The sequence below is a fragment of the Lepisma saccharinum genome, chromosome 24 (assembly GCF_977018435.1).
Source record: "Lepisma saccharinum chromosome 24, izLepSacc3.1, whole genome shotgun sequence".
Classification (NCBI taxonomy): Eukaryota; Metazoa; Arthropoda; class Insecta; order Zygentoma; family Lepismatidae; genus Lepisma; species Lepisma saccharinum.
The window spans coordinates 58,083,907-58,096,574 of record NC_139252.1 but is presented as its reverse complement, the minus strand read 5'-3'; positions in this window follow the sequence as shown (position 1 = coordinate 58,096,574).

Below are 12,668 nucleotides of genomic sequence, written 5' to 3'. Positions count from 1 at the left end.
ACAGAGTCTTTCGATTTTGACTACCCTGGATATTCTTCTTCTGGTACCCACCCACTTTTCCTATACCTTTTTTTTCGTTGCTATCTCCCCAGAGGGCCTCCTCGATGGCGCAGTGGTAGCGTCGTCGCCTTGTAATCAATGGGTCCCGATGGATGCACATAGTAGTTCGGATCCCACTTTAAACTGTAGGTTCAGTCCCGATTAGCCTTACTGTGCATAAGGTGGACTTAAAACACCAACTCAATCAATCAATCAATTTATCGCCCGAGACTCCGATCACACGCTGAATTCATTTTGTCCTACCTCTCTTCTTTTCTCAATCTTGTTTTGTTATTTTCCTTTTCTTCTCGCTTGTCTTTTCTCTCTTTATTCCGTTTACAGTCTCTTTCTCTCTTGGTTCTTTATATCCTATTTCTCACTTCTTTGTATTTACCACTATCTTTCTTGTTTAAATTTCCCTTTCTCTGTCTTTTATTTATTTCTCTTTTTCTGTCCCAGTGCTTTTTCTCTTCCTTTCTCCCTCTCCCTCTCTCTGTTTTTCTCCATTACTCTCTCCCCCAGTAGTATTTTTTTATTTCCGTCTCTCCCTCTGTTCGATTTTCTAGTTTCTTAACTATTCTTTTTTAAATTCTTTCCATTCTGTCTCCCTTAAAACGCCTAACGCCTAGTTCATCTGACACGAACATGACGTCAATATTTCCCACGTAAGAACAGAGTCTTTCGATTTTGACTACCCTGGATATTCTTCTTCTGGTACCCACCCACTTTTCCTATACCTTTTTTTTCGTTGCTATCTCCCCAGAGGGCCTCCTCGATGGCGCAGTGGTAGCGTCGTCGCCTTGTAATCAATGGGTCCCGATGGATGCACATAGTAGTTCGGATCCCACTTTAAACTGTAGGTTCAGTCCCGATTAGCCTTACTGTGCATAAGGTGGACTTAAAACACCAACTCAATCAATCAATCAATTTATCGCCCGAGACTCCGATCACACGCTGAATTCATTATGGTCTAGTAGGGGGTCGCATTGCCCTGTGTCGATCGAGAAGCACAATTGAATTGGTGAGCAAAATATACCAGTTCTCGCTTGAGGTTGCCGTGTCGAATAACCCTATCAGATCCTCGGAAATGATTTCTCAGGTAATAAAAGTCGAGCTCCCGTTGAGATTCTAAAATCTTTCTCTCCTGCTTTGTCACCCTCAGACAGAGATGAATCTGGGGGAAGCGTCACGTGACGTCGCTAACGAAATCGCCCCCTCCCCCTGGAGATTCTCTATTGATGGGCGTTGGCTCCGTACGAGGATGAAATTCATATCTGGAATTCCTGTCGCGACAGGTAAGAGGCGGAAGGCATCTCAGAGATTCCCACCTGCTGCGAGCTGATTGGCTGGGCGTCGTGTCTCCCTTCGCAGCTGTTTGTAGTCGTTTTCCTTTCGGCGTCTCTTTCAGTGCTGGTGCGATGTCGGGTGTTGATTTGTGGATAAAGGTAAAAAGGAGAAAATTAAAAAGCGGAAGAGAAGACAGACAGAAAACACACACAGATAAAGTGAGAGAGAGAGGATAGGGAGGAAGGATGCATAAGGAAGTGACGCTATATGTGGGTGTGTGAGAGAGAGGGAGGGGAAAGCAAATAATGGAAGCAGCTGAACAAGATAGAAAGGTATACAGGAAAATGAGGAACCGAGAGAGATGAAAGAGAAGTCAGACAGAGAGGGTGGAAGGAGAGAAGGCAAGCAGAGCAAGAGAGAGAGAGAGGGAGAGTGCCAGACACAACATAAAGAGAGGGGAAAGAATACAAGCAGAGATAGGAGTAGAGAAAGAACAGAGAGAGAGAGAGAGAGAGAGAGAGAGAGAAAGAGAGAGAGAGTAAAAACAGGGAAATGTGGAAAAGACAAACAGGGAGAGAGAGAGAGATGGGGGGGCAGAGAAAACAGAGATGTGGAAAAGACAAATAGGGAGAGGGAGAGAGAGAGAGAGGGCAGATAAATGAGATAAATGTGGAAAAGGCAAACAAGGAGAAAGATGAGCAGATAAAACAGAGAAATGTGGAAAAGACAAACGGGAGAGAGAGAGGGGGGAGAGCAGAGAAAACAGAGAAATGTGGGAAAGACAAACAGAAATAGGATAAGGGAAAGAAAACAGATAGGTGCAAAAGACAAGCAGGGAGAGAGCGAACAGAGAGATGGGAAAGAAGACAAGTAGATAGAGAACAAAGAGAGGTGGGAAATAAAAACAGCAAGAGACATGAAACTGAGAAAGGAGGAAAGGAGACAAGCTGAAGAGTAACCATAGAGAGGGGACAAAGTAGGAGGGGGAAGAAGATAAGTAGAGATAAATGGAGAAGAGGAAGCAGAGACACAAAGAACATAGGGAGGGAGAGAGAAGATAGAGAAAAAGACAGAAACAGTTGTGTATCCGAGATAAATGAGGCAGCGTGATATTAGAGAGGGGGGAGGAAGAGTCAATGAAAAGGCAACGGAGAGCTGTAGAAATATTTATCGTGGCCTTCCCACTCTCTCGTTCTCCTTCTCTCACATTTTATTTATTTCCTTTAACTTTCACTGCCCATGTTCTTTCCTCCTCTTTATCTCCTCTCAGTTTTGTGTGTGTGAGTGGAGATACAATTGTTTGAATACAATTTCTTAGTCTTAGCGTGTTGGAGTCGTTTACTCACGATATTGTCATTGAAGTCAGGGGTTCTTCCTGTCTGACCCGACACTCATTTCATCAAATCATCATTCTCGCCCATGGTCACAACTTAAGTTACACGTCCAGTTCATGCCAGTGTATAGCCACACTGAAAGTTAGAGCAAGTCTCAAGAGTGTGGTGTCGCATCGTCATGCAGTAACCCAAACGTTTGCGGCCAGGTGGCGGATATTGCAAAACGACGACTGACTGTAAGGTTGAAGCGTTTAGCGTCTTCGAGTCTCATCGTTGCCGTTGTCAAGTCGCTCTTTCGAAATTTGGGAAGGATTCCACGCCCGCAAGTGGTGTGGCCAGTTTGGGTAAAATTACGGTACATGGCATTCACCCACACTACGGCCTTGTAACACATCGCCTGATACGGTCGATCCTGCCGCTTAAACCCACTTGCCATCAGGTCGCTCTCTGAGTGCATATGTGTCAAGAGCTTTTAAGGGACCCTTCCACCTAACGCCTGTTAATAATCTCGTCACTGGATGCCGCCACTTGCACAAGACGTCCGTGCAGTGTTGCCACGGCGTAACTAAAAATCGGGACAAACCAGAATATTTTCTCTATTGTGAAAAGCTGAATTCGATACGTTAATTCTTTGTTACACGAATCGCTGATTGCAACTTTATGTCGCTCACCATGTAATTTGTACAATTTTCGATGATTTTCTGAGTTCATTATTCTACTCACTACCTAAGCTTTTTATTATACAGAGTGTCCAAAAAGTCACGCAACCGAAATATTGAACTACGTAACTTTTGTACAAAGAGCGATAGAGACATGAAACTTAAATTGGGTATTACCTTTGTCTGTATGGATATTTTTTTAAACATTAAACAAGAAAGTCGTGCTATACATGAACGTTCAGTATGCGGAAAAAGTTTACTAAGATGTAAAAGCTTTTGTACTAATTAAAAACAAACATGGATAAATGGCAGCTATGGAGTGACTTGCAATAATTTTGGATGCGTATCCATTGTCTCTGTGAGTATTTATCGAAATGATAACAGAACGATACATTTCTACGCATTTTATACATTACAGACGATCTTAGGGGGTTAAATATGCCATATTCATAAAAAGTATGTTTTGTCGGAATTGCGAAGTGTACTGGCAACGTTGGTCGTGTCACAGGGTAGTACATGTTTGACATCTGGCTATGATATTCAATCAATGCTCAGATGAAATAATGGAGTTTAAATTGATCGTACAGCAAGATGGATAGGTTAAGTTTTTGAAGTGGTTTCCCAGTTATTAGAGACAAATTGTTGATTTCCAGAAAGATAAGCTGTACGTTTATCAGAAAGATATCTGCCTTTTGCGCCATTTCCGAAACAAAATGTTACATACAACACCTGGTAAAAATGTAAAATTTAAGTCCACTTTATGCACAGATAGGATTATTGGGACTGGACCTACAATTTACATAGGTCCCCAACCGGAAATCGAACCTGGTACCCCTTGATTACGAGGCAGACAAGATATCCTGTATTGCAGAGGATATGTGTCCTCAGAGATGGCAACCTCCTCGATAGAATAGTGGTAACGTCGTCGCCTTGTTATCAAGGGGTTCCGGGATCCCACTTTAAACTGTAGGTCCAGTCACGATTAGCCTTACTGTGCATAAAGTGGACTCAAAACGCCAACTCCAGCTCGGAGATGGCAACACTGCGCCCGTCTCTCTGTCGTCACTAATCTTCCTATCTCCCGCCATTCCGGTTCCGAACTAACAGTCACGGGAGCGAGTTTACTCCACGTAATGGATCCTCCCAATCTAGCTAGTGCATGAGAAGGCAATTTGGAAAACAGCGTCTCGCGAAAGTAGATTCTCTGGGTGGCCCCGAGTGTCCGCTATGAGGGAAGAGTGCATTTTTATAGGCGACGCTTTATGCTTTCATTGGAGCCCGCTGCCAAGATGGCCGTCATTGAATCTGTCATGTCTGCCTGACTGTCTCTTGCACCTCAGAAAATAGATTAGCTAGGATCTTCTAGCAGTTAACGTTCACGCTGAGATGCAAGGGCTTTAATCGCTGTCGAAACTGATCGTCATATATGAAATAGTAGGAACAGTCAAGGTCGAGATCTTATCGTGTCGGATTTTGCCTACTAGCGAGTCAATCCTTTTAAAATAATAAGGTCTCTGATGCAAATGGTATGTTGGGCAGGCCCGTAGCCAGGATTTTTATTCAGGGGGTCTCTTTCCTTACGAGGGTCACTATTTATATTTTGAGCCTAACAATGAAAAAACAGGAATTTGGCATTGAAAACTGCTTTATTGTTTTTCGAAGTATTCTCCTTTATGGTCATTACACTTTTGCATTCATTCGAACCATTTGTCAAAGCAGTTTTTCCAATCTTCTTGAGACACCTCCATAATATGGTTTTTGAACGCATCAACGGCGTCTTCCGCCGACGAAAATCGTTGTCCACGCAATTTATTCTTGACATTCGGGAACAAGAAGAAGTCATTGGGTGCCAAATCAGGACTGTACGGTGGATGACCCATCAATTCGATTTTTTGACTGTTCATAAAGTCGGTTGTTAGACGAGATGTGTGACAACTGGCATTGTCTTGATGAAGAATGATCCGACGGCGTTTGTTTGTTTTCCGTATTTGACCGAAGACTTCTGGCAAACAAATTATTGTGTACCATTCAGAGTTGACCGTTCTACGTTCCTCTAAAGGCACAGTTGCCACATGACCAGTTTTCCCGAAAAAACAGGCGACCATTTGTTATCTTATATACGTCTTTTGAAGCACCACGATTGTATTTATTGAGCATTTGTTTGCACCAATTGACGCGAGCGTCATTTTGAGTTTTTGTCAAATTGTGTGGGATCCAACGAGAACATACCTTTCTCACAGCTAAATGATCATGTAATATTTTATATATGCTGGTGGAACTAATGCCTATGGTTGCCTGACTCTCACAGTATGTCACATGACGATCTTGCAGTATTCGGTTTTGCACGGCATCAATGTTTTCTTGAACAACAACTGATTTTGGACGACCTTCGCGAATCTCGTCGGTTAGCGAATGGCGGCCACGATTAAATTCGTTATACCAGCGTTTCACAGTGGCAAAGGATGGTGCTTCATCGCCAAATGTGGAAGTAAGTTGATCGATGCACTGTTGTCTTGATAATCCACGTCGAAAATCGTAAAAAAATCATCGCACGAAAATGTTCACGAGTTAATTCCATTTTATTGTTGTCGCGCAATCTCCAAGGCAACATAAACAACACAAATGAAGCTATTGACAAAACATTTGAAGTACGTTATGGTCAATAATGCCAGACGATTCCGTGCAAACGTCAAATCGCGCCTAACTTCAATCAGTGTTGCCAAGGCTCAAAATTTAAATAGTGACCCTCGTATCAGTACAGGCGTCGCCAGAAATTTTTGTAAAGGGGCCAGGCCACTGGAAAAAATTGATTAGTAGAAATAATAATCACAATAATAATTATTACCACGGTTATAATTGCCATTTAACAATAAAAACTATTATAATTTATTAAAACTAAAACAATTTTAATCCACATTCATTGTTATTATTATTATTAAGGCTAGGATTTTTATGACTTAGCATATTTTTTTTTAGTAAGGGTGATGTGTTCCCTAAATATAACAGTTGCGCTGAAAAGTTTGTAGGCTAACATAGTAAAAAATATTTTTTTGACAAAATTCGATTTTATTATTCAATATAGTTGCATTTGAGGGCGATACAACGATTATAGCGGTCATACAATTTTTCGATGCCATTTTTATAGTACGATTTCTCTTTAGCCTCAAAATAGGCCTCAGTTTCGGCGATTACCTCTTCATCAGTGCTAAATTTCTTTCCAGCGAGCATTCTTTTAAGGTCTGCAAACAGGAAAAAGTCACTGGGGGCCAGATCTGGAGAATATGGTGGATGGGGAAGCAATTTCATTACGGTTGAATATCGCTAAACATTGCTCCGCATCATCAAAACGTTGTTGCTTTTGATCGATTGTGAGCACGCGCGGCACCCATTTTGCACACAGCTTTCGCATGTTCAAATATTCATGCACAATATGTCCAACACGTTCCTTTGATATTTTTAAAGTCTCAGCTATCTCGATCAACTTCAATTTACGATCATTTAAAATTATTTTGTGGACTTTTTTGATGTTTTCGTCGGTAACAGCCTCTTTGGGGCGTCCACTGCGTGCATCGTCTTCGATGCCCATTTCGCCTCGTTTAAATTTAGCAAACCACTTCTCAACGGTTGATTTTCCTGGTGCAGAGTCCGAATAATGTTTATCAAGCCAAGCCTTGGCTTCAACAGTATTTTTTTTTCGCCAAAAAGCAATGCTTTATTAACACACGAGATTCTTTTTTATCCATTTTTTCACAATGACAAAAGCTGCTTCACTCACAATGCTATATCTCACGAACTAATTATCCGGCAGCTGTGAAATTTATACACGTATCTTTTGAAGGTTAGTACTAAGTAAAAATCACATGGATTTAATTCTAGTAACGCCATCTATGAGTCAGCCTACGAACGTTTCAGCCCAACTGTTATATAGAAATTCATATTATGAAGTAACTAATTGAATGAAGGTGCTTCTTATGGGGATATTTTGGTATATTTGGCCATTTCTACGTGATAAAGCATATTTTCATGGATTTTCGGACATACATATTTTCTGTATTTCAAGAAATATACAGTGATTTTCCAAGTGGATTCGTTCTTACGCCCATGTTCACTCGAGATTTTTTTTCTTTGGACTGCGGCAAAATATTTTTCATTTTTAATTGAAAATGTACAGAAAGTATTCATTGTGCATTTCAACTCATCATGGACCATAAAGTGAACTAAAAATGTATATGAAAATATTTCAGCGTAAGTTACATATTGATGTTTGAAACAGTCTAGTTATAAGGACATATTTTTCACATTATAGTGCATATTTTGTAAAATTTTAGGTCATAAGAGCATATTTTATTTTGCATATTTTGGTGATTTTTTAGGTCATAAAAATACTAGCCGTAATTATTATTACAAAACAAAACTATTGTCCATTATTTTTCTTACATTTTGTACAGTTACGTCGGGACGCGCTAGCAAGCGGCGTGGAACCACCCACTCTGGTAGCGACGCGCTGTTGCCGGATTTACCTACTTCAGGATTTTCGCGAGCCCACAGAAACACGTGTAGGATTAAACATCTGGTTAAACAGTCAACAACGGGACACTTCCATTGTTCTCATTCTGACTCTGTTCATATTTGAAGGAACAACGTTAACTTCTGTGCGTGAGCGGGCGTTCGTGTGTGTGTTTGTAAGTAAGAGTGGTTTGGATAAATTGTACTGCAATGTCGGAAGGAAGAAAGAAAGAAAGAAAGTTATTGGTACACAGGGAAGAGAAATGATTTTGAACGTACGGGAGTATTTTGAAAGGGAACGTGAAAACAATGGACCTCTATTAACTGTTGCACAGGTTGTTAAAAGAACAGCAAATGCTACCGGGGTTAATGAGTGCACTGTTTCTAGGATAACATCAGAGAAGTTTGGGAAGTCTGGCAAGGAGGAAAATGAACTTCGAACTCCAGGAAAACACCGAGAAAGGCCGAAACCAGTGACAAATCTAGACACGTTTGACTTTGACGCAATTCGTGCACACATTTACCAGTACTACGCTCGCGGTGAAATCCCAAATAGGAAAAAGTTAGTGAATTCGTTAAAAGAAGCAGGATTTTTCAGTGGAGAGAAGACATCGCTTTCAATGTTCTTCGCGCACTTAATTTTAAGTATAAAATATTTAATGGGAGGAAAATACTGATGGAGCGACAAGACATTGTTATTTGGCGCTGCCGGTTTCTTCGTAAAATGCTTAATGTCGACTTAGCAATGTCATTTTTACAGATGAAACCTGGGTGAACGCGAATCATGGTATTTCACGAATATGGACTGATGGCAGTGCTTCGTCTTCCGTGAAACAACCTCTCGGTAAAGGGGGCCTTATTATTGTGTGTCATGCTGGCTCGGTTCACGGGTTTGTGGAAGGAGCTTTGTGGGCGTTTCAATCCAGAAAAAGCGGTGACTACCACGAAGAAATGGACGCTGAGGGTTACATTTCTTGGTTTGTAGACAAACTGCTGCCAAATATTCCTCCCGGTCAGACAATAATCATTGACAATGCGCCATGCCATTCAACACAAGTCCACAAGCCCCCCAGGATGTCATCCCGCAAAGCTGGAACGCCATAACGTAGCATGCGATATGAGCATGAGGAAGGCTGAACTACTGCAGCTCCTTATGTTACGCAAACCCCAGTTCCCCATATATCGAATAGACAAGCTTGCAGAAGAAGCGGGACATACGGTGGTCAGTCTCCCGCCTTATCATTGTTTGTACAATGCAATCGAACTTATTTGGGCACAGGTCAAAGGGCAGGTAGCACAGAGGAACACTTTGCCACCTTTTACACCGTCTAAAGTTTTGCAATTGACAGAACAGGCTATCGGGGATGTGACAGAAGATAGGTGGCGTTCGGCTATAGAACACGCAAGGAAGATTATTTCCGAAGCATGGGAAAAGGAGGGAGTTGAAGAGCAGCAAATGGAGGATTTTGTAATTTCACTTGGGCGGGAAGACAGCAGTGACAGTAGTAGCTCAGATGAAGATGTTCCTTTACCAACCAACAATGAAGATGATCTTGAGATCATCTTTAACTACTACTTATGTTCTTTCATTCATTTTTTATGTTTTTACATACAGGTAGATGGAAGCATTAATTACACATGTACCAAATGTATCATTAATGTTAAGGAAATCGAGCAATTGCCAAGCGTTTCGTTGTAATTTATTGAACTCTGTATTGCCAGAGCCTGTATTATCATATAGCTTCCCAAATTATCTCACTTCACACACCCACATGTGCCTCCCCGATGGCACAGTGGTAGGGTAAGTGTTGTCGCCTTGTAATCAAGTAGTCCTGGTATTGATACCCTGTCGAGGTACATAGTGGTTCGGATCCCACTTCCAGCTGTAGTTCCATTCCAGATTAGCCGTAGTGTGCATAAAGTGGACTTTAAAACACCAACTCAATCAATCAGTTCACACACAATTGATTTGTTCTTGATAAATTCTTCTCCGTAATACAGTAACTCAGTTCTGTAAAATTCTGTTTTAGAGGTGAATTTTTGTAGGTTCCTCAAAATATAATTTAAAAACGTGTTAACGAAACGAAGTTGTACGTAATTTGTTTATACGTTATTTGCCCTAATTGTCAAGAAATATATTTCATTTGTACGTTCTGAAGCTTCAACAATCGCGGCGTGACAAAGAAGGCAGAGAGAGGCGGCATGAAATCAAAGGAGAACGATTTGCCACAGTGTTGTTCATAACACAAGACGCATTTTCTTTTGTTGGTAATTGTGATACGATACAACATAAGTAAAAAGATGCCGGTAGCTGATGCTTGCAATGTACCATAATAAAAACACAACAAAGGTTCTTGCAGTGAAGGTTTTCGGTTGCTGTGTAGAGCAGGAAGATAAAATGTTTCATGCTTGCCAGAATGTAAAATTCACACGGGAAGTTAACGTCAACCTACAAGAAACTTCAGATTCAAACTTCTAGATTCGTTAAATTATCACTTTACGACGTAAATAACATATATTAGCATACTGATACGTACGTCCTTAATTTCGCGTGACGTTTTATTTTTTCCCGAGCTTGCGAACAGCTGACTAGCCTGTCCGTGTATTTGTGCAAACGTGGCAACGTAGAAACCCCCCAGCCACATGGCAGCCAACGAGGAGACAGAATTTGGTCACGTTCTGCGTTCTGATTGCACGCCGCTTCTTATCGCGTCCGTACAGTAGTGTACTGAAATTCATAGTTATTGTATTTTGTACATTCCGTTTAAGAGAAAGACTTTATAAGTTAGGGCCAAATTTTACTCATAAAGTTTATATTGTGTGACCTCTTACAAAGAAAACAATACATTTTGAGAGCTGTGGATCCATTTCTTTGGATTGAATTGTAGAATATAAGACTGCAACCTGGTTCCTATATTATATAATACACTAAACTTTTTTCGATCTAATGTTTAATCCTGCTAAGGAAGTAAAATTAATTACCACTATACACTATTTAAGTTAGATATTTGTAGGATTTCGGGAAGGCTTATGCCCCCTTATCCCTCCCCCTGGCTACGTGCATGGTGCTGGGTTAAATTATTCGCATCTCTAGATGTGCTTCCCACAACTATCTCAGTAATGGACTATTTTTTATCATTCTTGGCTAGAGTCTGTGGTTTCACATGGGAAGATTCAAAGTATATTCATTTATTTATTTATTTATTTATTTCGTCTTCTTTTACATGGCGAAGTTAAGGCTGTGGAGCCTTTTCTTCCACTTGACCATGTTTACAAAAAAATTGAATATGAAATAATTAAAATTTTGAAAAAAAAGGAAGAAAAAAAAATATATAAAAAATTACAGAGAAATAAAAAATACAAAGAGAAATTACATATAAGAAAGGTAATCTAACCTATAGATACGGACACACACACTCACACACACACATACATATCTTTGCCCTTACACACGTACAAGCAAATACATAACACTACACTTACTTAAGCACAGTCCAATATTACACATACTTAAAACACAGTCCAATACGGTATACTTTGATGATAATTCATCTTAACTATTACTCTAATTCATTTTAGTGCCTTACGTCCTTCTATCATTCTCTGCACCCGCCATATTAATAGGGAAATCAAACATTTAATTTTCATTGTATAATATGTGTAACTTTAACAATTTTTTGAACGTCACAATTGAGGAAGAGACATGAATTTCAGGTGGCAACTTGTTCCAAAGGCCTGCTGAGGTAACAGTAAAAGAATTTGCATAAAAGTTGGATTTGTGGAGTGGAATGGACAGCAGAGACCTTTCGCGCGATCTGGTGTTGTGGCTGTGAAAGTCGGAAAGATGTTGAAATCGGTTATAGAGATATTGCGGGTCTTTTATTTGAAGGATTTTGTACAGTAAAATTAACTTATGAAAATTACGTTTATCTCTTAATTTAAGCCACTCGACCTTCGCAAAGTACGATGTCAAATGGTCTGAATATTTTAGGTCGAAAACGAAACGAATGCAGGCATTTTGAATTCGCTGCAGTCGTTTAGCTTGCTCGTGATTGACATCCAAGAAAGCAATGTCGCAATAGTCAACAATGGGAAATACAAGAGACTGGACCAGTTTAATTTTTATGCGTTCAGGGAGGAAGTTTTTGAGCCGATAGAGTGAATGCAATGCACCGAAAGCTCTTCTAGATACAGAGTTAACATGCTCTGCCCAGGTGAGATGTTGGTTGAGTATCACACCCAGATTCTTAACAGTAGTGGAGAAGGGCAGATGAATGTCATTTATGTTGAGTCTAGGGAGGCTCATTGTTTCTATGTTCGTTCTTTCCGGGGGATTCATTTCTTTCTTTTAGAATATCTTCATAAGGAGAGACTGCGTTGACGGCAGTGATGACTATTACAACAGCATACAGTGACGAAATAATGTTGCGTCGACTACGACGACTAGGCAATCCTACAAGCAAGGAAGCTTGAATACATGACGTCTGGAGCAGAGGCGCAACCACATTTTTTTATCTGGGGGGTAGGGGGCAAGTAGTAGGATAAACGTACCAATAATAATAATAATTATAATGCATATAATAATAATAATTATTATTTTAAATAATAATGCTAATAATGTTATTATTATACTGTATTGTTATTATTGATTTGCTTTATTTTACTTCGCTTATTGTCTACTTTTGGCAAATTTGGAAATGAGTGATGATATGATGAAACATCCATGCCTAAGCCGGGATTCGAACCCAGGACCAATATTATTATTATTAGTAGTAGTAGTAGTATAAGTAGTAGTAGTATCAAAGACGTTATTACCCTCGTAAATTATGCAAAAAGAGGTAGA